This window comes from Astatotilapia calliptera, chromosome 17 (assembly GCF_964374335.1).
Source record: "Astatotilapia calliptera chromosome 17, fAstCal68.1, whole genome shotgun sequence".
Lineage (NCBI taxonomy): Eukaryota > Metazoa > Chordata > Actinopteri > Cichliformes > Cichlidae > Astatotilapia > Astatotilapia calliptera.
The window spans coordinates 24,699,022-24,724,943 of record NC_137438.1 but is presented as its reverse complement, the minus strand read 5'-3'; the positions used below and the strand labels follow the sequence as shown (position 1 = coordinate 24,724,943).

General features: G+C 41.8%; 1 protein-coding gene across 9 annotated transcripts in view; it reads left to right on the top strand.

Moving 5' to 3' along the window:
* The window catches only part of syt1a (synaptotagmin Ia), a 219,839-nt gene that overhangs the window by 111,538 nt on the left and 82,379 nt on the right, over window positions 1-25,922 (top strand). For 4 of the 9 annotated variants that reach the window (XM_080291847.1, XM_026146690.2, XM_026146694.2 and 1 more), the window contains exon 3: window positions 625-705. The gene's annotated coding sequence lies outside the window, so the exon portion shown is untranslated. Of the gene's footprint in view, window positions 1-442; window positions 525-561; window positions 706-25,922 lie in introns of those variants that run through there. The other 5 variants (XM_080291849.1, XM_026146691.2, XM_080291848.1 and 2 more) reach the window with 4 other exon arrangements.

Below are 25,922 nucleotides of genomic sequence, written 5' to 3'. Positions count from 1 at the left end.
ACGAGTGTTGAGAGGGGGGGAATTAAGGGATGGCTCTCAGTGGGGACTCTAAATCGTATACAGTATGAACGCCTCATTAGCATTATTCATTAATCCCACCATCTGATGTTATTAGCCTTTCATGACTGGCTTTGTCTTATTCCGAGAGAAAATATCTTTTGAAATGGTTCATCAAACAAGAATAAGTTTGTAGATGGCATGTGGAAATGCACATCTAATAGTACCTCCGACTGATATTTGTTTTCACGGAGCAGAGCGTGTGAGCGGGTGAGGGGAAATGTCAAAAAAAAAAAATAGTGAGCTGAGAGAATAAGGGGATGTGTGCATTTTGTCTGACAGAGGAAGAGCAAGTGAGGAGACCGATGGAAAAAGAGAGAAGCTGGGGGAGGGGGCTGGAGTAGGTGGGCGGGAAGAGAGGAGGCTAGTGTCAGGGACAGAGAGAGAGAGAGGGAGGGAGAGGGAGGGAAGGAACAGTGAGCTGCTCGCCTGCCGGAGCTGTCAACTGGGTGTTCAAGTGTATGATCGTGAGTGCTTCTTGAGCCGTCGTGTGTGAAAGAATAAAGGGGGACATTGCTTTTTAGCCACTTATTTTGGTTTTCCTTTTTTTCCCCCTTCTTTTCAAAGTGTCACATCGAGCTCGCGCTGCAAACTTGAACCCCTTCCTGGGATTGTGAAGAGGACCCAGGGTAGACAGCGTGCTGCCAGGTAAGAGATGTCTTTTATTTTGTTTTCTCCCCTCACAAAAAGGTAACAGTGGAGAATCGCAGCGTGGAGATGGAGACGGCATGTTTTTACAGTCAAAAAGGCACGGGAGCTCCGCTTTGCTGTGCTGCTTTAAAAAATACCGCATGCCCGCTTGAAATCCAGAGAACACGCTGCCTGTGATGTGTGCGTGTGTGTGAGCTTGAGCGTGTCAGCAAACATGGCTCTGAGGACTCCGTACTGTAATAGTGATTGGAAGAGTCAGGTCGTATAGAGGAAGAGAAGAGGAGGAGGAAGGGTAGGAGGTGCCGTTTCTTTTTGACAAGGGCTTATCCAGGGTGACAGATGGATGACAGGACGTCAGATTTACATTGACAGGATTTACTAAAAAGGGAAACAAAAAAAAACAAAACATATTTCCAAGATTAGACTAATATTGGAGAAAGTGCTTGTGGTTCTAATAGTGGGTCGGTAAATACTTTCTACACGTGGAATCAGTTTTTCTTGTGGTACTGCTCAAAATGTTTGTTCGGTGTGCTTCAAGATTTTTAAGTTGTGACGGTGGTGGGGTGGGGTGGAGTGGGGTGGGGTGAGGGGGAGTAAGCAGACTCCCACACAGGGTTAGCCCGAGCTCCAGATCAACGGCTGTCTCAGGGTGGCAGCGGTACAGTCAGAGGAAACCATTACTGCCCTACAGCCAAGAGAACAAACATGCTGCTCTTAGCAGGTGTATCCACTATGTATTTAGTATTGTGGCTTCCTGACCCAGGGCTGGCTTTCTATGTCGTTTAATGAGAAGTTGTGCTGTAATCGAATCAACGTGCTGCCTACCCCACCGTTTGTCATTTCCCCTTTGTCGTGCCTTATCTCTTCCTCTCTCTCTCGCGCTCTCTCTGGCCTCATTATCCCAGATTCCAGTGAAATGAACTAGTCGATCTCTCTTCCTTCGAATTCTTCCCTCCACCCATCCATCCACGCGAGCTGAGGTACAGTAGACATGAAAGAGGTGAAAGTTGGCAGATTGTGGGGGTTCAAACAGTGCCCGTCTGTCAGTCTTGCGCTAGAACAAGGCAGCACAAAGCTCCAGTCTTTTCAGGCTCAAAACCAATACATTTGGGTTTTACTAAATTTTCCCATCACCTTCCAAATCCTTTATTCTCCTACAAGGTCCAATAAATTCTTTTCACATCCGCAGCGCCTTTGTGGCTCATTGGAAAATGGATTTGTACGTCCAGTAGAGGACATGAAAAACCTGCTCATCTCTCATATTCATTCCATTGTTATCATTTGATTTATGTGTAAGATCATGAGTAATTTATGGAAGCTATTTAATAAGATTAATTCACTTTGAGAATAATTTAATCATTTTTTTGGGAAAATATTACACCCGCTGGCATTGTCATGTGATTTCACAACTGTGTGTGTTGCACGTAGGTGTCTGTGCTGTGTGCTACGTATCTGACTGCGAGAGCTCCCTTCGCATCAATAGTTAATGAGCGTCTCAGGCACTCGTTCACATGGCCTATTCACTGTGTTTTTGTTTATTTAAACAGCCGTTTAGCCTTGAATGTCAGGTACCGTGCTATAGTATTGCAAAGCTTTAACACATCTCGGCCTGAGTTGTGGAAGTAAGCAATATGCTGACCTTCACACAACCTTGCAACGTTACAGTGGGCGCTTTGTGAGTTATTGAGGGCTGGTAATATCTGAGAGTAATAAACTCTCTCATAAATCTCATAAAAGAGAGAGCAAGAGTCATAAACTATGGTAAGGAAGAGGGAAATTTTTTACTCTTTACATTAAATTAATTGAAACTTAGAGAAAAAAATCCCAATCTATCTGTAAATCACATGTATCTCCTGTACGTTTGTGTGTGTTGGAGACCTGAGCGGATCGCTCCATCCATGGACGTTACCGCTTTTGCTGCCCAGAGCGCCAGACAGCTCCTTTCGGTCCACTGGATGCGGTCTGCTCTCTCCGTGACTCATTGCCTCGTCCTCTCTGATTGGCTGGCTTTTCTACTCCAGGGAAAGACAGGATGGAGTGGGGTTGGCCTCTCATGACCAGGGATCAGCCGTTCTTTTCACACAACGTCCCACTGGAATTGCATCCTCAATGTGTCGGCCTGAATTTTAAAACACAGGCAGGATGTAAAAAACCCCAAACAAAACAGAAAAGGCTTTTGATCATCGAAAAAGTGCAACTGCTGTCTTTCTTTTGTGTCACACATTCAGCTGGGTTTTTTTTTAGGATATTCTACTGAGGCAGGCAATGTCCGACCTAGCTCTAGCCACAATCGTTCTTTCTGTCTATCTAAGGGATGTATTCAGACCTCCAGCTCCCCATCTCTTTGTAGATGACGCTGTCACATGTGACAGCTCTGAAGCAAACAGGGCGTGGAGCTCCCTGCCTGCTGAGACTCTGGCTTGTTTGCCACTTACAGACAGTCCCAGCTGAGACAAAGTCCAAGCTGCTCCATCCGTTCATCCAGCCAGCAAAATTCTTATTTTTTTTCTCTCTGTGGGAGCCTGTGCCTCTGCGCTCAGGCCGTGCAGTGCTGATTCAGAACCATGGACAGTGGTCCTGTGCGCAGGGTGAAATTTCAGCACCACCTCCTGTAGACAGATCCCATAGTCAGAGAAAAATGGAGCTTTCGGAGTGATGGCCAAAAACGGGATGTGCTGCAAGCTGACAATGTGAGAGCAGGGAAATTATGCAGGACGTTGCCTTGTTTGTAAAGATTATTCATGTGGTGATTAGATAATATAGTGCGAGGAATGACAGATTCAGTGTTTTGGTTGCAGGGGAACAGTCGGCGAGGCGCAGACACAACAGTGTTTGAGTATTTACTAGACTTAATTTGTGTTAACGAACTAGTACCGACTGTCGCTGAAGTCCATCAACATCAGTACGTAGCACTTAACCAGGTAGTTTGGCTGAACGATTACAAGTCCTGCAACACTGGCAAAGCTTACAAATGGGGTGTTGGATTCTTTGCCACACTGACTATAAATCACAGAAGTATCAAGTCGCTGTTTGCTTGGAGTCGAGGATACTTTGCTTTTTCCTATAGCTTCAACGTCTTCAGGATCTTGTAGTGTAAATGGCAGACTACTGATTGGTCAGGTTCTAGACACACCTTTTAACTTTAACTCTTCCAGGGTTTTCACCTAGAAGAGTAGGGTTCAAATCCAGTGCAAATCCAGAAGTTGCTACACTGGCTTTGAGGAGCTGCAGGTGGTGGGCTGTTTATCCTCATGAAAGCATGGCAGTTATACAATATTAAACACGTTATTTATTATCACATTCGCTATTTTTAACAAATATTTACAGATTCATTAAATATTAACCATTGATATTTTATATCCTTGCACTCCCAGATCACTCTTTTAAAGAGAAAGAAGTTGTCTTAAAGTAGAAATTTATGTTAAAGTGGGGAAAAAGTGTATATTGTGCTAAATTTGACAGAAAGCTACATTTGAATCAGCTGGATTATGTTGCTAATTTCTCTGCTGGATCTCCTTTAAATGATTACAATGATCTTCCTGGCTAACACCTAGTGTAAAATACACAGGAAAAATACCCTCTCCCACTGCAAAATGCTTCATTTCACTTTATAAAACACTGTGATTTGATTAATCTGCTTTGGCTGTAATAAAAGTGATATATGAGTCAGTCAGGGCTTCATCGATCCGTTTTATTGATTTTTAATGCATGGTTTTACACACCTGCATGCAAAGCACTTTAAAAACACAGCTTCTCGAGTTAGATTTATTGTGTAATCTAAAATTAATTACATTAATTGATAATAATATTTTGAATATAACCAGCGCTGCATATTCTGCCGCTGCAAAATGCAAATCACACAGTTTCGTGAATTAATTAAACGTGTTTTACATCTTCTGTGTGATAACAGTGAACACAGCGAGAGGGTGTGAAATCAGACATGAAAATGAGTTATTTCTGTTAGATGGGATCTTAGTGCACTCAATCGTCTGATCCACAGAGGCCGGTGGACTTAGCCTATCAGAGGGCGTGCATTTTGCTCCCACATGTGCTCACGCCCACACCGATACATGTACACTGGCTCAGCATGACATTGATTATGTGCACTGCTGCATGTCCTCCAAGAACAGACGATAGCCAGCACCCATCACCAACACTCCCCCTGAGAGAAACAATAAAAGCCTCCCAGTCTTTGACCTAAGGCTGTTTTTATCACCAGTGGACAGCAAAGCGCCGGCCACTCCACTCCCACCCTGTCTTCTGAACCATCATTGTCATGTTCACTAATTGGGAAAGCTAATAATAAACCCAGGCATTTTAAACTAATCATCCAAATGAAGCCAAATGTGGAGCAAAAATCTTTTTATCTTGTTTTCATAATCAACTGCCAAAATCGTGACTTGAAAATCAAGCATAGTGTCATTTCACTTGATACACCTCTAAACCTTCTATTAGCAAAGTGACAAACAGGGCATTCAGTTTAAGCTGATGCATATTTGCTACATCCTGCAAGCCACTTGGGAACCCAGTTCCTCCTTTTCATGCTGTATTTAATGCATCTTACATTTGTTTTCGCCCCCCCCCCCCTCTCTTCTGCGCTTGGGTCATTATGCTGCTCTCCCGTTAATCTCACCGTTAACCTGGAAACAGTGGTGTCGAGCAACAGAAACACCAATGACAGGAAGTGGGCGATATAAATACAGAGCTGATGTGAACTGGGGTTAAAGTGAAGAAAGGGAAAGAGGAAGGGTTGTGATGTGAAAGGAGCGGAGATATATTTTCCATCTCAGAACACGGCAGCAGCTGTCGTCCTTGTCACTGCACTATGTAAATCAGCATGCTGTCTGCTACGAGCTGAGTGGAAAAAAGGAGCCGCTTTTTATCACTAGATCTCTGACTCCGCAGAAGGCTCCATATTTGCCACAGACCTGCATTTACAGAGAGGAAAGGGCCAAGCCTGACAGCACAAAGAAAGTTCAGTTTTCTTTTTCTTTTTTTCAGCGCTCAGAGTACAGGTTAGTGAAAGGTAAAGGGAGAGTAGCACCTCGAACATATTTAAGTGTTGCATAGCAACAATCCACTGGTTTTCAGTAGTTAAAGCACTAAGCATGAGCTTGTTTTGTGTTTGACAGAATGTGAAATGAGGGAAAACATTTTTTTTCTTCGCTGTGTTAATCATCACTATCTTTGTGTCATAGTCGGGAAGCTTTTTAAGCAACGTTGTGCGAGCGTGTACAGCCATGAGTTCTATGACCATCGCTCACACAGAAAAATGACATGTCTGTATTTTCACTGTTACTTTTAGTAAATAGAAGAAAACGGAAAGTTTTTACATGTAACATGTGGTTTTATATGAACTCGAATCAGTGATGGAAACTTTTAAAAGCCTGAATTAATGGATTAGAAATAGGGCATAGACTGAGTAAATCTTACATCTGTGGTCAGATGTGAAGGATTTATAGATTATTTTGAATTATAAATAAACAGCCCAAGCCCAAAGGATGAACATGTACATAGAAAGTCTTTGTAAATCCTGCGGTCTTTTGCACATTTGTGAAATTTTGGGCCGCCGCTGATACTGATGCATGAAATATTAATTTGACCGAAAGGCAGTGCTGATACAGATCTTTTTTTTTTTCTGTCTGTGTTGTTTTTTTGTGTTTAGTTAACCTCCTTTCATGGCAAGGAAACGAAGACAACTGTTATAAATAAACAGTGTTGGGAAGGTTACTTTTAAAATGTATTCCATGGCCCAAAAAAGTAGTTTGTTATGTATTCCATTAAGTTATTCAATGTGAGTAACATATTCTGAATACTTTGATTTACTTAATATATTGTCGTGCTTTTTACAACTACATGAATGTACTGTTGCTGTGTGATTGATTACTATTACTTAAGGCTACTCGCCACCGAGCTAACATTGTTAGCTGGCATTAGCTGAGGTTAGTTCATAGACTACGTTCAGAACTGCACATGATTATTTGCAGTTAGCAGGTTGTTAATTCTATCCATCAAGTCTAACAGTCTGCTGTCTATGAACTATAACCTTCGGTAATAGTAATAAATCACACAGCTATACTACATCGAAGATAATGAAGTGGCACATAACCCTGGTAGCTACCACAACTAAAACAAGGTAGTTGCGGTAGGCTAACGTTAGCTTTTAAAAAGGAATTTACTTCCAGATGTTTCTTTAGGTTGGAGGTCGAGTCTTTTGACACTGAGAGCAGCTTGGTCGCTGGCAAACATTTGGATTGAAGGTCAGATTTTGCGCAAATGAAGTGGTGTCGGAATTTCTAAGTAAGAAATGCATTCCTGCCTGTGCAGTGCTGGCTCTGTTGTGCTGGCTTCCGGTCCATTGTGTAACTGAAGCCACCAACATTAACAGGACACTTACATTAGAGCCTCTTATTGCATGTTTTGTTTGGGTTTCTGGCAATTTCAACAAAGTAACTGTATTCTAATTATCACCTTTCTAAACAGTAACTGTAACGGAATACGGTTACTTATATTTTGTATGCTAAATACTTAACGCCAGTACATGTATTCCGTTACTCCCCAACACTGTACATAAATAACTGAAGAGCTTTAAAGTCTTTCAGCTCCTCATCAGCCTTACTTTGAAAGGATTATCAAGCACAGTAGCTAACATCGACTGATATCAGTCAAAAAAGGTGATGTTTGTCGCTGCATCAGCGTATCCCGATAGTCTATGTATTTAACATATATGTATTTTAGTCAGTAAAGCAACATATAGCATGTCTGACTCTGTAATGTGATTAAGAAATGATTTTTGTATAAAAACGGCACAGTTTAATATTAAGTTATATTAAATTCTGCATGCAGTTGATTCTGTGACATATTTGTATTGCATCTACTTTTATGCATTGTGTTCATGTTTATTCTTGCACTGCTTTTAACTTATTAGCTCTTATTTCTGTATTTATTTTATTTCTACTTTTTTGTATTTCTTTATTTTCAGTTTTTGCATCATTTTTAATTTAGATTTCGCTGCATATTGGCTGTATATTGCTTTGTTACTCTATAAGAAGTATTACACCGTGCACTGCAGACCGTGACTTCCCTATCATGTCTGTAAAAATGAGCTTCCTTCCTGGTGAATATGAAGAAAGGGAAGAAGAGTTTGCTTATGTTGATTAGTTTTGATCCAAGTCTTAACCTGCAAGCCAGTGAAAATAGAATGACAAAACCGAGCCTGTATGTATGTAGTATCCATCCATCCATCCATCCATCCATCCATCCGTCAGCAGTGTCACCTTCTCTCTTTGACCTTCCAGTCAATCCTGTTTTTCAGAAATTAGTGGATCTATCATGTTAAAAGGCTGTCACAGAAAGAGAAAAGCCAGGAGGGGGTTATCTGCACATCTGGCATTTCCTCCCGACTCTGTCCTTTAATGCATCGGGGCTGAAGGAGAGCAGGCTGTGGTAAATGGAGGGTCATCATTGATCTTAGATAGCCGCCTGGAAATGTACTATCAGCTGGCCCATCGAGGAGGCCCACTATGGAGGAAACAGATCCCATTACAGATGTGTCTTGCAGTGCTTGCAGTTGCAGCGCACTGGCATGAATACACACCGCCGCAAATGAACACTGTATTCATGCGCACAATTTTGACTCATGCGGTCATGATTGCGAGGCCGAGGGAGGGATAAAAGCAGCTTGCAGATGCATTTCAAAGCTTTCAGAGGTTTTTTTTCCTCCTCTCCTTTTCTGTGGCAGGGAGAAGTACAGAAGTGGCTCACGCAGGAGGCTCCTGTGCGAGTATAAATTCACATTTTCTTGCATTTGTTTGATGAGGAGTGGCAGAAAAGGCAGCTAAATGCAATCAGTGGCTTTGCACTTCCTCTGAAGAGCTACCGCACCCTCCACCATCACACACACACGCAGTTCACATCATTACGAATTTCTGGGATCAGAGAAACACAAGTGAAATGTTTAACTTAGACAAGAATACTTTCACACATATCACCTGCTCTCAGATGAGTTGAGAAGGTAGAGGTGACATGGCAATGTGTGATCGCGGTCATTAACTACAGCGCAATGAGCCTATGCATTATTCATCTGTCATCACTTTCACCTGCTGCCAAAAGTCATGACTGAATTTTTGGGAGGAACATGTGCTTGCAAACATCTTAAGCCAGATCAACAAAATCCACCGCTCCACACTAAAGTCTGTTACCTGAAACCACCTGGGACCGAATAGCAGTCAAACAGATTATATATATATTTTTTATCATCACTGAAACACACATTTAAAAAGTATCCTAATGATTGTGTAACCCGAGCCTTTCTCTCTCCAACAAACGCAGACATCCCTCTCCATCTCTCTCTGTGTCATAACTGTCAGTATAAATAACCACTCTGGCTCTTGATATGATCAACCCCCAAGAGGAGAAAAAAAATTACCCAGAATGCACAGTGAGAGCGTAGTTCATGCAGAGAATGAGCTGTTGGATTATGGTGGCCTTAGTGTGACATTCAGTCAATACTCCTCGCTAATTTACTGTCCCATCAATAGTCACGGCATAGTCAGAGTTCACCCTCAGGACCAAGATGTCTTTAGGGAGTGAGTGCAGGGGCTAAGATAGCGTGTTTTACTTGGGTAAAGCATATTAATAATTTGGTAACTGTCTGTCGCCGCAAACTGTGTTTTGCATTTTCAGGTATTTTGCATTTTGTTGCATCATCCCACAGCATGCTATTTAAAGCATTTCTATTCAGCTTTATGTGGGTTATTGTATATATTTGGAGACATGGATCTTGACCATTCAGTCATGTTATTTAAAATCACTGGAATTTCATTTAGTGCTAAAAAAATATGTTTATTTCTTTCTTTTTATAATTCGATGCAGTGGTGCACCGTTTCCATTTCAGTTTACTTACATGTATTGAATATCTGTAATATCAGTCAGAGGCTGACATGGGGCAGTGAGCAGCATGTACCAGTGATGTTTATCTGTGCTTTCAACATAATTCTGCTGGCTAATGTGCAGCAGGAGTAGTGGGGTATAGATCCTAAAAATGGAGATGTTAACTCATGCATTACTTATAAAATATTTGCATTTGTATTAAAGAAAAAAATTATTCACACACTAAAAATCCTCCCAGCAAGGTTGAAGTTTCTGGTTTGTGGTCATGTGGCAGAAATGGCTTCTTTTACCCTTGATATTTGGTCTTGTTTAAACCTTTTCGGGGGGAAAAGGACAGTTAGCTCTAAAACACCAACATCAACGTCAGTACAGGCTCAAATATATGTATATAATTCTACAGACATACATGTCAGGGCCACAAGTTTAAACCTGAAGTTTTTTATATGCGTGAATCAAATGCACATATGTTTATATTGTACAGTTTCTCTGTATGTTTTTGTCCGAAAACTGTTTCTCCTTCATTATCGAACATAGAGTGGTAAACCAGTGGTTTATTTAGTGGAATCCAAGGTATTTCTGCCAGGTATTAATAGCGTAACCGGTATGTAACAGGTTTAAATATTAATTTTCTTCTGTCACAGTAACACAAATTGTGATTGTGTTTACTGTCCAAAGGTGTCAGTCCACTAAATGGAAATTGCTAAATTGTAGCTACATTGCTACAATTTATTTAAATTCTTTAAATTTATTTAAAGAATTTAAATAAATTTTAATTCTTTAAAATTATTTTGAAAATGTGATACAGTCAAAAAGTAATACAACAGAGACACTGGCAACTTAAGAAAAAGTGGAGGTCAATGTTTACAATGGCTTTGTCATTGGAGACCAAATGCAATGTCAGTCCCGTTATTCTTAATACGTTTGCCCTGACTGGACTGGGGCTGGAAAACGCTGGAGATGAAGTTTTAAGAGCTTTTAGTGAGCTGAATTACGCCCTCCAGGCACTTTTTTCTTGGATGCACCAGTCAGATCTGTGACAGTGTCTGACCTCGGGTTTTCTCCTGCACGCTCTCTTTGCCTTTTCCCCTTTAGTCCGTCAATCAATCCAGCCCCCATCACGCTCTAGTAAGCTTGACTGGCACTAAGGAGGGAATCTAGCCTTGCAGTGCTGTGAGTGGTCCTGGCGAATTCATATGCATATATATGTATATCCACACATTTCAGCTTTCCTTCATCTGTCCTCCCATGAAACGTTGCTCAGAAATGGAAGTAAACTGCTCAGCACCGAAGTGAAACACTGCAGAGGATAGCAGCTCTGTGAATGTAAGAGAGGCCCGTCACTTCTTCTGGTCAAGGACCTTCCTTGTCAGGTCATCTGGCTTTTAAACTGTCTAGCTCCTCTTTGCTTTTAATGCTCAGTACGCACCACTTTATTGATCCCCGCATTGATCCCTTTTAACGGCGCTGTCTTCTTGTCCCCGAGCACCCAGAAAATATCCTATCATGTCTGTCTACACATTATTACACCCCTCGCACAGCATCTGAGCTGCATCCTCTTTTGTCTCGGCGTGATTAGTGGTGACAGCGCTCGGAGTCATGTCTTTTGTTGTGTGTTGCGGGTGTATTGTGGCTTGTTGTTGTGTTTACCCAAGAGTGTGTCGGGAACTGTTTGTGACCCCAAAGCAGAGATGCGGGGGCGGTCGGCGGGGTTGAGAGTTCAGGGTTGCGGTCGTGCGCCACACGACACCACTCAGCGCCGCACTGTAACGATGACCCGGACATTCTCAGTCGCTCATCATGTTGTGATTTTTCTGCCTTACTGCTGATGGGTGGCTGCATGCATAATTGATTTTTTTTTAACCAAAGTCATAATTAAAACCTCTGATGGCACAGTGTGGAAATCCAAACTAGATCATTTCCAGGCAAAGGCTGTTAATTTCAATTTATGAACCAGGAATGTCTTGAGAGGGTAATGAACAGGACTGCCATCTGCATTTATAAACTAGTGTAAATTAAAGCTATGACAGGCTCTAATTAAGTCTCAAGCCACACTGGATTATTATTACACTGTTTTGTCACAGAAATGCAGAAGGCAAGGACATGAAAAGTGGAAGACAAAGAGAGAGACAGAGACAGAGAGAGGTGGTGGTGGGGGGGAGAAGTTTTCACTGTTCAGGAGAGGTGGTAATAAGATAAGCTTTTTTTGCAGCATGAGCTCACAGATGGCTGTCCTCTCCTGACGTGGCCAAGCCACTCCAGCTTCATTTATCTCCTCCTCACAGCATTGTCTCCATCTTTTTGGATGCCTCTCCATCCACCTGCGCTCCCCCTCCTCCTCCTCCCTCCCTCTTTATGATGTCCCTCACAAAAAACAAAAAAAGAAAAAGATTTCAGCCTTCATCTGCCTCATCTGGCATAATGAAAATGTCAGACTTTCCAGGCCTTATCTACTTAACCAATGTCCACTGATTGAATTATGGCAGAATGCTTCTTTCTGCTTTTGCTGCTGATTCAATTTTGAGTCTCTCAGAGCTTTTGATGTTTGAAAAGTTTTTAAAAACTGACATTTGGACTAAATATGTCAGGCTCCGGCCTTTATGGGTTACAATTAATAGCACACAAAAACTCCAAGGTCATCTGAGTAGTGGGACAAATTTATTTTATATGTTTGCTTATCTTTAGGTCACTGCCTTGCTTCATCTTTGCTCTCTCTCTCTCTCCTGGGAGGCTCAATACATAACCACTACTTCTCTGGGGCTCCCCCAAAAATTGGAGACAAAGATAGGCAAGAGAGGGAAGGCTGAGATGGTTTGGGGCATGGAAGAGTGGATATACTGGACAGAGGATGCTGAATTTGGAGCTTCTAGGGAGGAGGAAACAAGGGAGACCACAGAAAAGATTCAAGGGTGTAATGAAAGAAGATTAACAGGACACTTACATTAGAGCCTCTTATTGCTTGTTTTGTTTGGGTTTCTGGCAATTTCAACGAAGTAACTGTATGAATGAATCCAGAGGATTGGCGTGGCAATGTAGGATGCTAAGTATGGGGGTGATGGAGGCAGATGACCAGGAGAACAAAAAGCAGATAAAGATTATTTTTTTTAGTAGCTATTGTTTCTCCAGGTTTCTGGAACAACTGACACAACTGTTGAAACTCTTATGTGGCTTAAGAGAGTCTGATTGAGGGAAATAACAGGGCGTGAGTGAAAACAAGGCCTTAGACAGGCCTTATTTTGATAGAAAAAGCTTGAGTTTGTTCAAAATCAAGCACCAGGTCAGCAAGTTTCAATGTCTCAGCGTCTCATTTCAAATGGTTTTAATTGCACTGTCAAGTCTGTCAGGTGGTTACCTGAAAATTAAGAGCATATAACCTGTATCAGCACTTTATCCGCAACACATTTGAAGCCAATTTAAAGTTTACACATGCTGCTCTGACATTTCATGCTTTGTTTAATTGAATGCATAAATCGTGGCGACGTACGGTGGCAGAGGAATGCCTCCAGACAGTGCACATTGTGCTCCTACCACACATGGAGCCTATAAACACAAATAAAATGCTAAGCTGCCGGAGAATGCGCTTATTATTATGAAAGACAGAATTTGTCACATCTTTTATTTTAAGGGAGCTGAATTTTCACACTAATTCCCAGTGTTCTCGGATGTGTAAGGGACGGCTTAACACCGTGCACCATCCTTGGTTTCCATGACGACCGTGATCCCTGTATGATAATCGGATTCCCACTATAGCTGTGAAAACACTCATTCCAAGCAAATTATTACACGAAAACCGCGCCGAGGAATTCGACTGTTTGGAGATAAACACGCGGCGTGAAGAAACGCTCTGTACCTGAGCCAGCCTGCAGGGTCAGATGGATCTATTCATAACTACAGCAGCGGAGTAGATCATAAAGCCATTAGAAGCAGTGCCTGAACTACCCATTTTGTTTCTAACTCGTGCACTTGTAAAAAGGACAGTGTTATCGACTCGTCTGCCTTTCACTTTTCAAAGTGGAGGATGTGGAAGGAGATGAAGCACATTTGTCGCGTGCTTTGTGTGGACAGCATGTACTCGACCACATATCCCATCACTAAAACAAGATGAAGCAGGACGAGTACACCCGGAGGTGCAACACGCACCATTTTAACATAAAGCTTGGTGTCTTGCACAGCACGATTCTTTTTTTGTGTGGGACATTCCTGCTAGTGAGAGGAGACGCACACACTAACACTTCCTGCATGATCACAGCAAACCTTGTTCACATATGGCAGGGAATCGTTTTTCTTATTTATTATTTTATAAACTTTTTTAGCAGTTTATACAGAATAGATTTTCATGGAAGAATCAGTGTTTATAGTCAATAAATAGTAGTTAAAATGCAACACATTAAGAGCAAAAGGTGGATCTGCTGCCTGGATGCTCTCATATTAGCAAACTGTCAGTAATGAAGGAGCCACACTGTAAAGCACACCCTGATTTATTGTATGTTCTACTTTTATTTTACTTAAACCTAGCAAAGTGCATAGTGGGTTTATACATTTTGTAGTTTTTGTAGGTGTTAACCTTTCTGAAGTTAGATATCTTTGATAAAATCCAGTCATACTGAAAAGAGCTTGTAAATCAGGTTCTTTAGAGCGTACTTTGCTTCCCTCCCCTTCCCAGTCTTCTACTGGCCTGCGTTCACACTGTACTTAACAATCTGGGCCTAGGCATGGGTCACTTTATCTCACCATCTAACTTCCTCGCTCATGCTTGGCTGTCTCTCTCTAACTTTTGAAAAGCTCTCTTGCAGAGCACAGTGACATTAATTATCTTGTGGATTTTGTGCGCAAATTGGGGAAGCAGTTGAGCTGGCCTTTAGGAGTCAAATGCACTCTATGGATTGCCTAGTGTGAGTGTGTATACGCCCTTAGTGATGACCAATAGGTTCGTTTTGAAACTACCCTAAAATGTGCCTCATTTTTTAAGAAGGAGACGAAGAAAAACCAGCATCATAACGGCATCATGACAGCAAATACAAAACAGACAATGTGAAGAGGGCATGATGACACAATACACAAAAGAACGTGGACTTTATATTTGATTATAATTTAGAATAGGAAAATCGAAAAAGATTTGTATTGTTATTAACGTGATTAATAAGTAAGTGAATGAAAGACATCCAGTGTGGTTTTAATTGCATCCTTTCTTATTTCCAGTCACTGAGTTGTTTCTTCTTTTTTTCATCTCGCGCTGTTAGTGAGAGAACAAAGGGCTTACTGCATGAATTCTTTTCACAGGCACAGAATTAGCCCTTTCACATTTATCTCCAGCTCAGGGTATGACAACTATAGATCCTCTGTCCTTTGCACAAGACAAATGACCTTATTACCACAGCGGACCATTCAAAATAGGATCATGTCAGGCATGGCAAAACGCTTCTGAGAAAATACACACCCGCTCTGCGAGCCGTGCACTGTTTCTCAGGGAAACCATCAAAAGCACATTTTACAGACCAAATGAGTTTTAGAGCTTGTCTGGGCTTTCAACACACATCAAGGGTCTCATCCAGAACCACTGGTGGACTAAGCAGCATTGTCCGTTTTTTGTATAATTCAATCCGGCCCAGACCTTTGTGAAAGAGAAGAGATTTGCTGCTGAGGGTACATTTGTTTCACCGTAATGAAGTTTTTCTGTGTACTGACTGAGAGATGCCTGGAGGGCAACAGTCCTTCTCTGGTGTACTGTGCGTCGCTGTAGGTGTGTGTGGGCTTTTCCTCTTGTGTTGTCATATCTCTAAGGGGGCAGGAGAGAGAGGCCAGTCACACAATGTTCCCCCTTGAGGAAAATCAGCATCTGCATGCATAATTACACGATAGACTAGGATGCCCAGGATTCATTGTCTTTGGTAATGTACATAAAGCCCTGAAGCTCTCTACATTATCTACAGGTCACTATAGCTTGCCTTGTTAAATAATTCATGCTTGCAGCTGTGTGAGTAAGCAGTGAAAGTGTGTAAGGATCCAAACTGTTTAATAACAGGTAAACTCGCCTTTCTCTGTTAATAATCGATTGCGAGCGATTTAAGGGGAAGTTGGGATCACACTGACCCCCAAAGGTCACATCAGTCGTAGACTTTTTAGAGAGCAGAGTTCATTGATTTGGATCTGTGCAGATCTGCTGGGGACAGTAAAATCTAATGAGCCCAACATGCATTTGTGTCCAATCACAAACTATCAAGCCTGATTCATAATGGCAGACCTTAATAGCATGACTGATGGGGTAATAGACCAATCATATTTGTGTCAATCATCTCAAATAGGCTTTCTCTTTACAGGGGATACAATTGATTTACATCAAAATGGATGGAAGGAAGGTCAAAGTTTTCACAGTGTTACAAAGGGAAGTTTTTCTATGGAAAGTACACATATTATAGACTGAATGTTAACTACTTTAAGAAACGTTGAGGCACCACCTAATATGAGGAGTCCCAAGGTGATAAACAAGCATATTCAAATAAAATAGGTGGATTAAGCACACAGGATGGGCTTTTTGTAGTGGGTTGACTGTGCACATTTGCACCACTGGACCGCGTGTATAAAAACTAATTTGTGTTACCTTATTTGACAGAAGTGGCTCCATAGTGTAATTGTTTAGACATTTTTTTAACAAGCAAAAGATCCCTGCCTCCATTGTGGGAGGAGACACAAATCATTTTGGGGTTGTGTCAGGAAGTGCATCTCAGCCAAGTGCCTGCTTTGAGCACCCCTTTTGAATTAGTAAGCAGCCAAGTAGCTACCTAATCTTTTGACTTTTTTTTCCACTTTCTTGTTACATCCAGGGTCAATTTTTACAGCAAATTTGTATTTACTTTCAGTCATATCCCTTTGACTAAAACAACTCAAGTTTAAGCATCTAAATTCTTTTATTTTTAATCTAGTTTTAGTTGATTGAATATCATCATGTTTATCATCACGGCGGATTAAATGTAAAGTTAATTCAGCTGACTTAAATATAAATTGTAACATTTTGTTTTGTGTTTATTGGTTCAAGCTGCAAATAGCTACAAAGCATCTTATTTTCCTTGACATCAAACACAAATACAGGGGTCCAAGATTACTGTTACCCAGGGACGGATCAAATGTGTACATCTAACCTTACTGCACCAGGCGAATACTTCTGATTGGATCACTTCGAAACTCATCTCGTCGATGGAAAACAACTGACAATAATGATAGATCAGTGAAATAAACAGTGGTTATATCAGTGATGTCGATTTTCCTTTGGTGCTTTGTTTTAATGAGTTAGAAGCACAGAAAGTTGTGAAAAACCTTGAAGCCATGAAGTCAAGTTAAGCCAGTAGACTTGATTTTAATATCGTCCTCTATCAGCTGATGATTGTTCTTACTTCTGCAAGCTGCTTTGCAACCTGTCTCTGCCCCAGTTCCTCCTCTTGATATTGTGTCTGATTTGATCAATGTCATGTTTGTTGTAGCATGGTCTGCCTCAGGCTTTGCATGCATGCACATGGAAGGATGGAGAAATATCCAAGATGTGCTGCCAAATATCCTTAAGATTAATGCAGATGGAAGAAACCCACCAGATAGCTTTAAATGTATATTACAGGTGGCATAACACAAAACTAGACCTCACAAATGTTTTATAAGCTACAGGAGTAGTTTAGTGTATTTTGAAGCCATAAGAATATCTAGCCCCACCCACAGCACTACCCATCACTTCTATCTCATTGGTGGAACCACTGTGGACGTACACTTCCTGCTTCATAGGACAGATTTAGCCTAAGTGAACTTGTTTTCATTTGAGTGACTCGTCAGATCATTCATCCTGGCTTTTGCCCCTCAGGTGAGCCACGCTCCTCACTCGATGTTTATGCAGGTTGTCAACACCTGACAGCAGCCCAAACAGGGCTGGCAGTTGGTTTTCTCTTTGCATGATCGGTCTGGACTGTTGGCCCACAGCTGAAGGTCAGAGTAGGGCAAACACCCACTCACACATCCTCATTCGCATGAAAAATCTGGACAATTTAGAAGGAGATTTATGGAGGAGCCGTGAGACATCTGGAAGACTGGAGGATGCTGAACGAGGTCCAATTAGACAGAAATTCAAGAAATCAGGTCTTGCAATCCAGTGACCAAGATATCTGAATATGTACACTGTTTCTAAAAGAATCCCTGCTTATAATATTCAGATGTTTGTTTCATTAACTTAGGATATTCATTAAAACATCCACATTTTCACTATTGTTTCCTGAAGTTTGATTTTAGCGTCACGTAAAAACAAATGAAGCCACTCTGTCTGTCTTTTCATTCTAGTGTCACTTCCCTAAACTGAAAGACTCTGTAGCAGCGAGTTATGGCAACAAATTTTCACCTTGACAAGTGGTGCACTCAAGTGCCACCTCCTTTGTGTTTTCAAAGCATCGTATGAGAGCTAAACAAAACTCTGTCTCGACTAAGCTCTTTAACGGAGACAAAGCGGTTGTCATTTTTCCTAACACCACCTAATTCCCCTAAATGTCACAGGAATGCGTCGGGCTGGTGCTGAACGGCGGCGGCAGCGACAAACGTGGTAGTGCCGTTTCCCTCTTGGGTGTTCTCTCTCTTTTTTCTTTCTTTTTTTAATCGATGACTTAGCTTAGCGCTCGCACTGTATATTTTCTCCACAGGATAGAGTCAGGCAGGTAAGATTTAGCTCAGATTGTAAGTTTACCATTGTTTTTCTGTGCCTTAAATGTCACCGCCAGGAAAACAAAGTGAATGCGAGAAATAGTGCCTTGGGATCCTTGTCACCGCATAAGCTGTTTCTACATCTAATTAAAAGAAATAAAGACATCATGTCTGGAATCTGAGCAGGTTTTTGACTTTCACCCTCTTATCCCGTGCAGTTTTGTAGATCGCCTGCAGTACTGGCTTCTTACAGGAAAGTCATTTCTAAACAAGTGTGGCTATTTCTCCACACTCCCTCGTGGGATAACTAACAGCTTGTTCAGTCAAGGGTTATCAGCTGCAGATGGCTGAATACAATAAACATGATCAAACATGGGGGTGGGTATTTTGAGACTGTTCGCCTTAAGCCAAGTCATAAGATGATGAAATCCCACCAAACTTGCAAGATTTCCTCATTTTCTCTTTGAATTATTTTAAGCGTTTTGCGTCAGTTTGACCTTTTTATATCAAGTGTACCTTATGATTGAATATCTTCTTTCATAGCAGTGAAGGCACAGCTTCTTTACCAGCTATAAACAATCTAACTTGTGTAATGAGATGTGTGGGCTGCCCCTCACTATTAATGGCTCCTATAAATCACCTATTTATCTAAGCTCACGACTAATGCTGAGTCTCAGCCTTTCTGTCTCCCTACAGCGAGCCACCTTCAAGCTATCCTGTCCAGTAATCTTGATTAATTCTGTTTACCTCGGAGCAGTCATTATAGAGAATGGCCCCTATAATTTTAGTAGACAACTTCTCAAAGTTAGGGCTTTGACCTCGATCCTGCACTGTTCTTTCTGCTCAAGGTTACTGTCTTTAAGCAGTTTGAAACTGGAAAGTATTTATTAGTCTCGCCCTTCCTGTTGTGGTTTTTGGTTAATACAACTTTTCTCCTACTGCAGCATGAACTGTCATCCACATATATTTCAATAATTCAAGGGAGAGCGTTTCAAAGATGATTACACAGCAGCAAAGATAATATAGCATGCCATTTTTCTTCTAAATCTGTACAATGAAGAGAAGTAAACCTGCCTGCTCTCCAACCCTGCATCTCTATTTGCCTAATGATCATGCAGGAGAGGGTCCCACTCCAGCGACAATGCTGCCTGATTATATGGTCCTCAGCATTAACGGAGATAGCTTGTGCCGAGCCTTGCTTATGTCTCATCAGTTAAAAGTCTTTTGTGCATAGATAATGCTTTAAAGTCTGCATTTATTTGTATAAAACCATTCTGCAACTAATCCTGCTTCACCCTATCCACTCACACATCACTGATGGAAAACAGCGGACATGAATCGGTCCACTTATGTGCCATTTTGTTCACTTAGATAGAGGTCGATTGACGTCTCTGATTTGCTATTATGACAGTCTCTCTGTTGAGGTTCAGCGAGTGGAAAGAAGTTTTAAAAAAGTGCTAGATCAGTGCTCTTCTACACCAGCTGCAGTGTTTATGAGGTGATAACAAATTGTATTTTAGCTCAGCATAGGAGGTGATCCATCTCTATAATCATGGTTAGGTAGGAACTGAATGTAATGTCTGCTACAGTGTCGTATATTCAATTTGAACTAATAAGAAACCATTCACGTTTCCACTTAACTTGTTGAAATGAATAGCCATACAGCTGATTGGTGATTTTGTTCTACACGGTCGAAAGGGACAATCTTGAAGTTCTTAAAGAGGCTGTAATAACAAGGATGTGATGCTGGCTCATCCAGAAGTTAAAGTTATTTTTCCCATCAGAACTACTTACAGTCAAAAACTATTTGATGGCGGCAAGATCAAACCATAGAACAGAGGGGTTTGCAGCTGTGCAGCAGCTGTGTGCTTGATAAAGAAGTTTAAATAGGGTGCCATATATGAGATTTGCCAAATAGATGTGTAGAAAGAAGCTGAAGTGGGATGGCCCTGAGACTGTGATTGATTTCTCTACCTTTATAGCTGGAAACGTTTCTTTTTTACTTTTACTTTATACCTGGAGATCACAGTATTTCCTGTAGCCTATATTGCCCAAAATGTCAGACAACAAAGAGGAGAGACAGAAGAAAGCCAAAAGAGAAAACCCTGAGCGCTTGGCCCTGCCACTCCCTCCTACATTGATTTCAAATGGAGCGGTGTAATAGACCAATTTCAGCTGTGCCTGGAGCAAACCAGTCCCTTTATTCGTGTACTCTGGTTTCTTCCTCTTAGGCCAAATTGCACAGGGAGTGATTCCCCCTCCCTGGCAGAATAAAATGAAAGAAGATGGTAGAGCTCTAAGGTTTTGGATAGGCACAGCAGAGAGCCCACATTATAAATGATAATGGAATGTTTGTATGCTCGGCTCCCGCCCCGCCTCATATTGTTCATTCTGCGGGCTCCCTGGGAGCTGCACCTCACTCCAAGGTCACACTGGCTTAGCTGGGGCCCACGCTTACAGTATCTGGGTCCCTCTGGTGGAGTAGGGTAGGTCTAATCACAGAGACAGCTGAGGTAATAAGCTCTGCTTCATCCGGCTGCACACAGAGAGGAGGAGAAGGACAGAAGAGGATTGGGATTCAGACCATGGCAGGGGGGCTGTTTCCTTGATTTTCTTTTCCTCATTTTTGAGAAATACTACAAATAGTGTAAAATAGATGTTCACCCAGGCTCTAATAACAAGTGTGCTTCTCGGGAGCATAATAGTGCTCTTTATTCTTATTGTTACGATTCACTGATTTCATGAACCTCCAGCATGGTTTTGGTGCAGTTAAAGGTAGTTTCAGTGTACTTATAGAGTTTTTAATGGTTAGAGTGGACCTTTTTTTGGAGGCGGGGGGTTTAAGCACCATCGGTTACCAACAAATTAGTAACCTCATATTTATACTAAGCATGTATGAGGGTGTTAATCATGGTGTAAATGAAACAACTATGAATGATAATATACAAGTTATTTCTAGTTGTCGGGGTTGGAAAGAAAGAGATTGGAGTAATTAAGCAGTCCATGGGAAGAGTGTGGCAGTGGCCCTATGATGCTGGATCCTCTGTGGATTCAGTGCTGGTTGAAAATCTCCAGCACTGATGGAAGTAGGTCAGCAATGATCTTGCAATGACCGTGTGGCATCGTGTACAGTAAGTGAGAACTCCTTCAGCCTCTGGAGGGGGTGGAGCTGCTGTTGGACTCCTGCCCCCATGTTCAGCAGATGGTGGTGCTCCTTTGGCCACATTCAGGAAGAGTTTGCTTTTTGCACCATGCTGCTAGCTGCTTTACCTCCCTCTTATGATTCACTTTGGCTGATGAGACCCACAACAGTCTGCAGGATGGAGAGCAAGAGACTCAGAAAGCAAAGTAAATCTTTGCTCAGTGGGATTGGGCAGGAATTGTGGCTGCCTGCACCGACTGGCATCAGGAAGTCTAGGATGCAGTTATGGGTGCAAATATTCACTTCCAGGAAACTCATCTTCACAACCATTTGATTTGGTCAGTGGAGCTGGGAAGACCCAGAGTGCCTTAGCACCATGATTTGTTTAGTGTTGGCTTGATTGTTGGCTTTACAGTGATAGTCCCTCAGGCTGGATCGTGTTATTCAAAACAGAGCCATGTCTCAGTAAACACATAGATGCAACAGTCTCTTAGGTTATGCAGTAAAGCTCCTGAAATCGACAACATCGGGTACTCCTTGGGAGCTGTCAAGTGGAGCAGACCCAATGCAATAATATCTCCCTGCCAGCTTTTGGCATCATAAACATTTATCAGGCCATGAATGCATTTCCCCTTCTTAGACTAATGCCACATGAAAATATACACAATGAAAAACTGAACTCTTGTTGCTAGGAGAGGCAAACAGTTGGCAGCCTACTGTGAGCCTCAGTACTGATGAGAAATATAGGGCTCATCTGGGTACCACACTGTGGGGTATGAGCTAGTGTATATGGGTCACACACCGGTTTTTAAAAACCCATATAGGGCCCCAAAGGGCAAAACTGCTGTGAGTGTGGATTAAGTGTGGGGTTTCACCCACAGCTACCCACTATGGGCCTGCACAGGCATGTTTGCTGGGCAAAACCATCTGCCATGTTAATAATAATAATGTATACTTTATTGATCGCTGTGGGGAATTTACTTTATCTGCATTTGACCCATTCACTCAGTGAAGCAGTGGGCAGCCACTAAGCAGGCGTCTGGGGAGCAGTGTGTAGGGACAGTACCTTGCTCAGGGTACCTCAGGGGAGCCGTTCAGTGGATTTGAACCCTTGACCTTCCAATCATGGGGCAACCACTCTACCTACTGAGCTATCCCTGCACCAAAACACTATTAAACGCTATTGTCTGACTGCTCTCCACTACTGAGGCAGTATCAGCACCAATTAGGAACATTTTATATAATTTTCTCAAAACTGATCTTTAAGAAAATTGAACTGTGGCCTTATTTTCAAAACAAACCCCAGCAGCGTTAGAGCCGGTACGCTGCACTCGAGACATCAAACACACCACGCTGCTGGGGTTTATAGATTGCTGAAGTACATTTTTACATTAAGTATATTGCATTTAATATAGTTCATTTTTTTAAAGCAAGGCCACACTTTTGAATGTTCTGACTTATCTAATGATGAATAAGCAGCAGCATCTTCATCGCTAATAGAGAGTGGTTAGGAGTTTGTTGAGTAGGTTCGAGAGAATTAATGCACAAATACCGTTGACAGCACTAGTTGCTTGTTTGAATTTGTGTAATCTGGAACCTGAAACTGTTTAATACTGATTCTCAGTAACCATCCGTAAACATAATACATATTCATTAGTTTTGGCACAGAAAATTTGGATCAGTTATTTTCTTCCTCTGATGTTGCTCCTGAGTGAATCCAAACAAGCGTGGTAGATTTAGAGCACAGTAAACCTCAAAGGGTTTTAGATAACACAAGCCAGTAGAAGCATATCTGCTGTATGAGATAAGAGATAATGCACAAGGAAAGTGATGCCATCGCTTGTGTAACAAAGAAACTAAGGCAAGGTGAGATGGACATTTTTAAAGCACACACTGCAGTAGTGTTGTATATAAAATAGTCTATAAGCAGCAGGATTGTACACTTAGAACACCTACATGGCACATGAAGGTCTCTTGAGATAGATTTTCTTCATCAAACCTGATGATCGCCTGACTTGACTGCAGTTTTCAAAAGTCTAGTCCTGTAGTAGTGCTTTCTTCCAAGTGTTTAACATGAAGAATAGACTCTGGGGATATTTAAATAAACTCTGGGGACTTTCATATGTGTGTTATTATGAAGAAGTTCTCACTGTATTCATTTAATGACTTGATTGGATTCAGAGTCCCTGCAAATGTCCAGGTCTGGTATAACTTTAATAATTACCAGACCTAGAAAATTGGATCGTGTTACCTTTGGAAAAGAACCTCTCTATTCTCAGCTGTGCAAACTGGCAGCTGGTGTTACTTCATAATTCATATATATGCCAGTGGATTCTGAACAAGACAAAAAGAAAAAAGAGAGTAGCTCCCCAAATGTCACATTTCTATGTGAGTATTCTTATGATTTATTCATAGTGGTCTGTGTTTATGAGATCTTTTTAAAACGCCGGCTCTTCTCAGCCCCTTGTGTAGCAGCATTAGTGCTGTCAGATGGGGAACAGCAGTGAGGATTTGGACAGCCTGCTTTTGTGTGCTTTGACCTCAACTGGACTAGAGAGTTTGGCTCTGTGTGGCGGCAGTCGGTCGGCCTCTTCTCTGCCTGATCGGATTGGGCCGCAATTGAATGACACAACTGTTTGCCGGCGCCGGGTGGAGGCCGACTGGCATTCTGTTCGTGCCAAACTGGCTCTCTCCTGAGACGTCTCGCTGGGAACGTGTCCCTCCAATCCAGCTCCACCTCTCAAATCTCCTGCTGTTTACCAAAAATAAGAATTATCACAGCAGCTCTGTCTGGGCACAGGTTGTCACTTCTCTTTACTTAAATTACCAAATGGCACTCATGCATAGCTAATTTAAGTATCCAAAAAAAATCTAGATTTTTTAATAAGACAGGGCATAACAGAGAGGGTGGTACACAGCTAAAGAGGGCCTGTGATGCTGATTTCTGGCTCTGTATTTTTATTCTTGGAGTGTGCCGGAGTAACTTTGCAAGATACATACATACACACTGCAAAATAATCCTTACTTAGTTATATATGTATTATCTTGGTTCTCAATTTAAATAGATAAGCTCCAGTCCCCCTTCCTTTAGGCTTACTCTCCTCTAATTGGCAGCCCTTCACAAACAAAAAACTCAAACAGCAGGTGAGTGGTGGTCGAGCTCTTACAGGCCAAGCTTTGCACCTGAAAATGACTACATGAAACACATCTACTCCAAATAACATAATACAGAGCCAAGAGTAAAAAGAACTTTTTGAAACTCAGTGTATAAGGATTATAATATTAGCCCCTTTAAAGTTTTTTTGTTCCTTACATTTTAGATTAGCATCCCTCTAAACCCCTTCATCATGAAGTTGTTGAGTTCATCCAATTGGCTCGCTGAGGCGCTCTGCTTTCTAGCCAGAATAGGGCAAGTGAAAGGCATCACGACGGGTTACTGCTGGGGAGGGATGTCAGAAAAGATTCCACGCTAGTGCTGGCAAGCATTGACATTCCATCCTCCATAAGAAGAAAGTAATTGGCCTCCTAATTGCTCTCAGAGGCATGTTTCACTGACCGAGCCACTTCCCGGTACTGCCCTCTGCCTCAGAACAAGTCCAGTGTCAGCCTTGTGTGATCTGACCTGAACACAGGAGAGAAAAAGCAGTGCTGGCTTCCTCCTTCCTTAGGTTTTCATTACCCTCCCTCAGTCGTGCCATTCTCTGTCTGCAGCTCTGTTTTTATCCCTCAGGGGGCACTCTCTGCTCCAGCCCAACATCCTCATCACTGAACTGTTAAATCGCCCTCGGATCAATAGGAATTACATTCCTAGAGTCTTACAGCCGTCACGGGAGACACACCTTCATGATCTTGTTTTATCTTGCTTTTCATCCATTTTTTCCTCTTTAAGTTTACAACTAAATGAAGTAATATTGACAGAACTTTTTTTCCCCTCCTGCCTGCCAAAGGTGAAATCCAAGAGAAAGAAGAAAAGAAAACGTAATACTGCTTACTCTTTCCAAAATGCAGAGCAGAGTAATTGTTATATTATTCCTACAACCTTGCGAAAGATGTTTCTGGCTTAAATCTCTTGTGATTTGTGGGTAAAAGGTTGAGAGAGAAAAGGAAACGCACTTTCAGAATGAGCATATATGAAATACATTTCATGTTTACAGAACATCTGATTTCAGGAATCCATAAGTGACGATATTTTAGGACTTTTGGTCTAACCAGCTGATATCATGACTCCAGTTGCATCACAGTCATTGTTTAAGAACATGCAGTATAAACACATAAACAAGCTGTATAGTAACCAATTGTGCCATTGTGGTATTTCTGGGAAAATTGGTTATTATATACACCAATAAGTTAAACATCTAAACATATTGCAGGTCTACTGTGGTTCCTCGAGTCCCTCCCAGTTCTCTGTTGTTTTTTCTTTCCCCTCACCCCTCCTGAATGGTCACGGCAGATGGCTGCCCCTCCCTGCTTCTGTTTCTACCTGTTAAAAGGGAGTTTTTCCTTCGCGCTGTTGCTA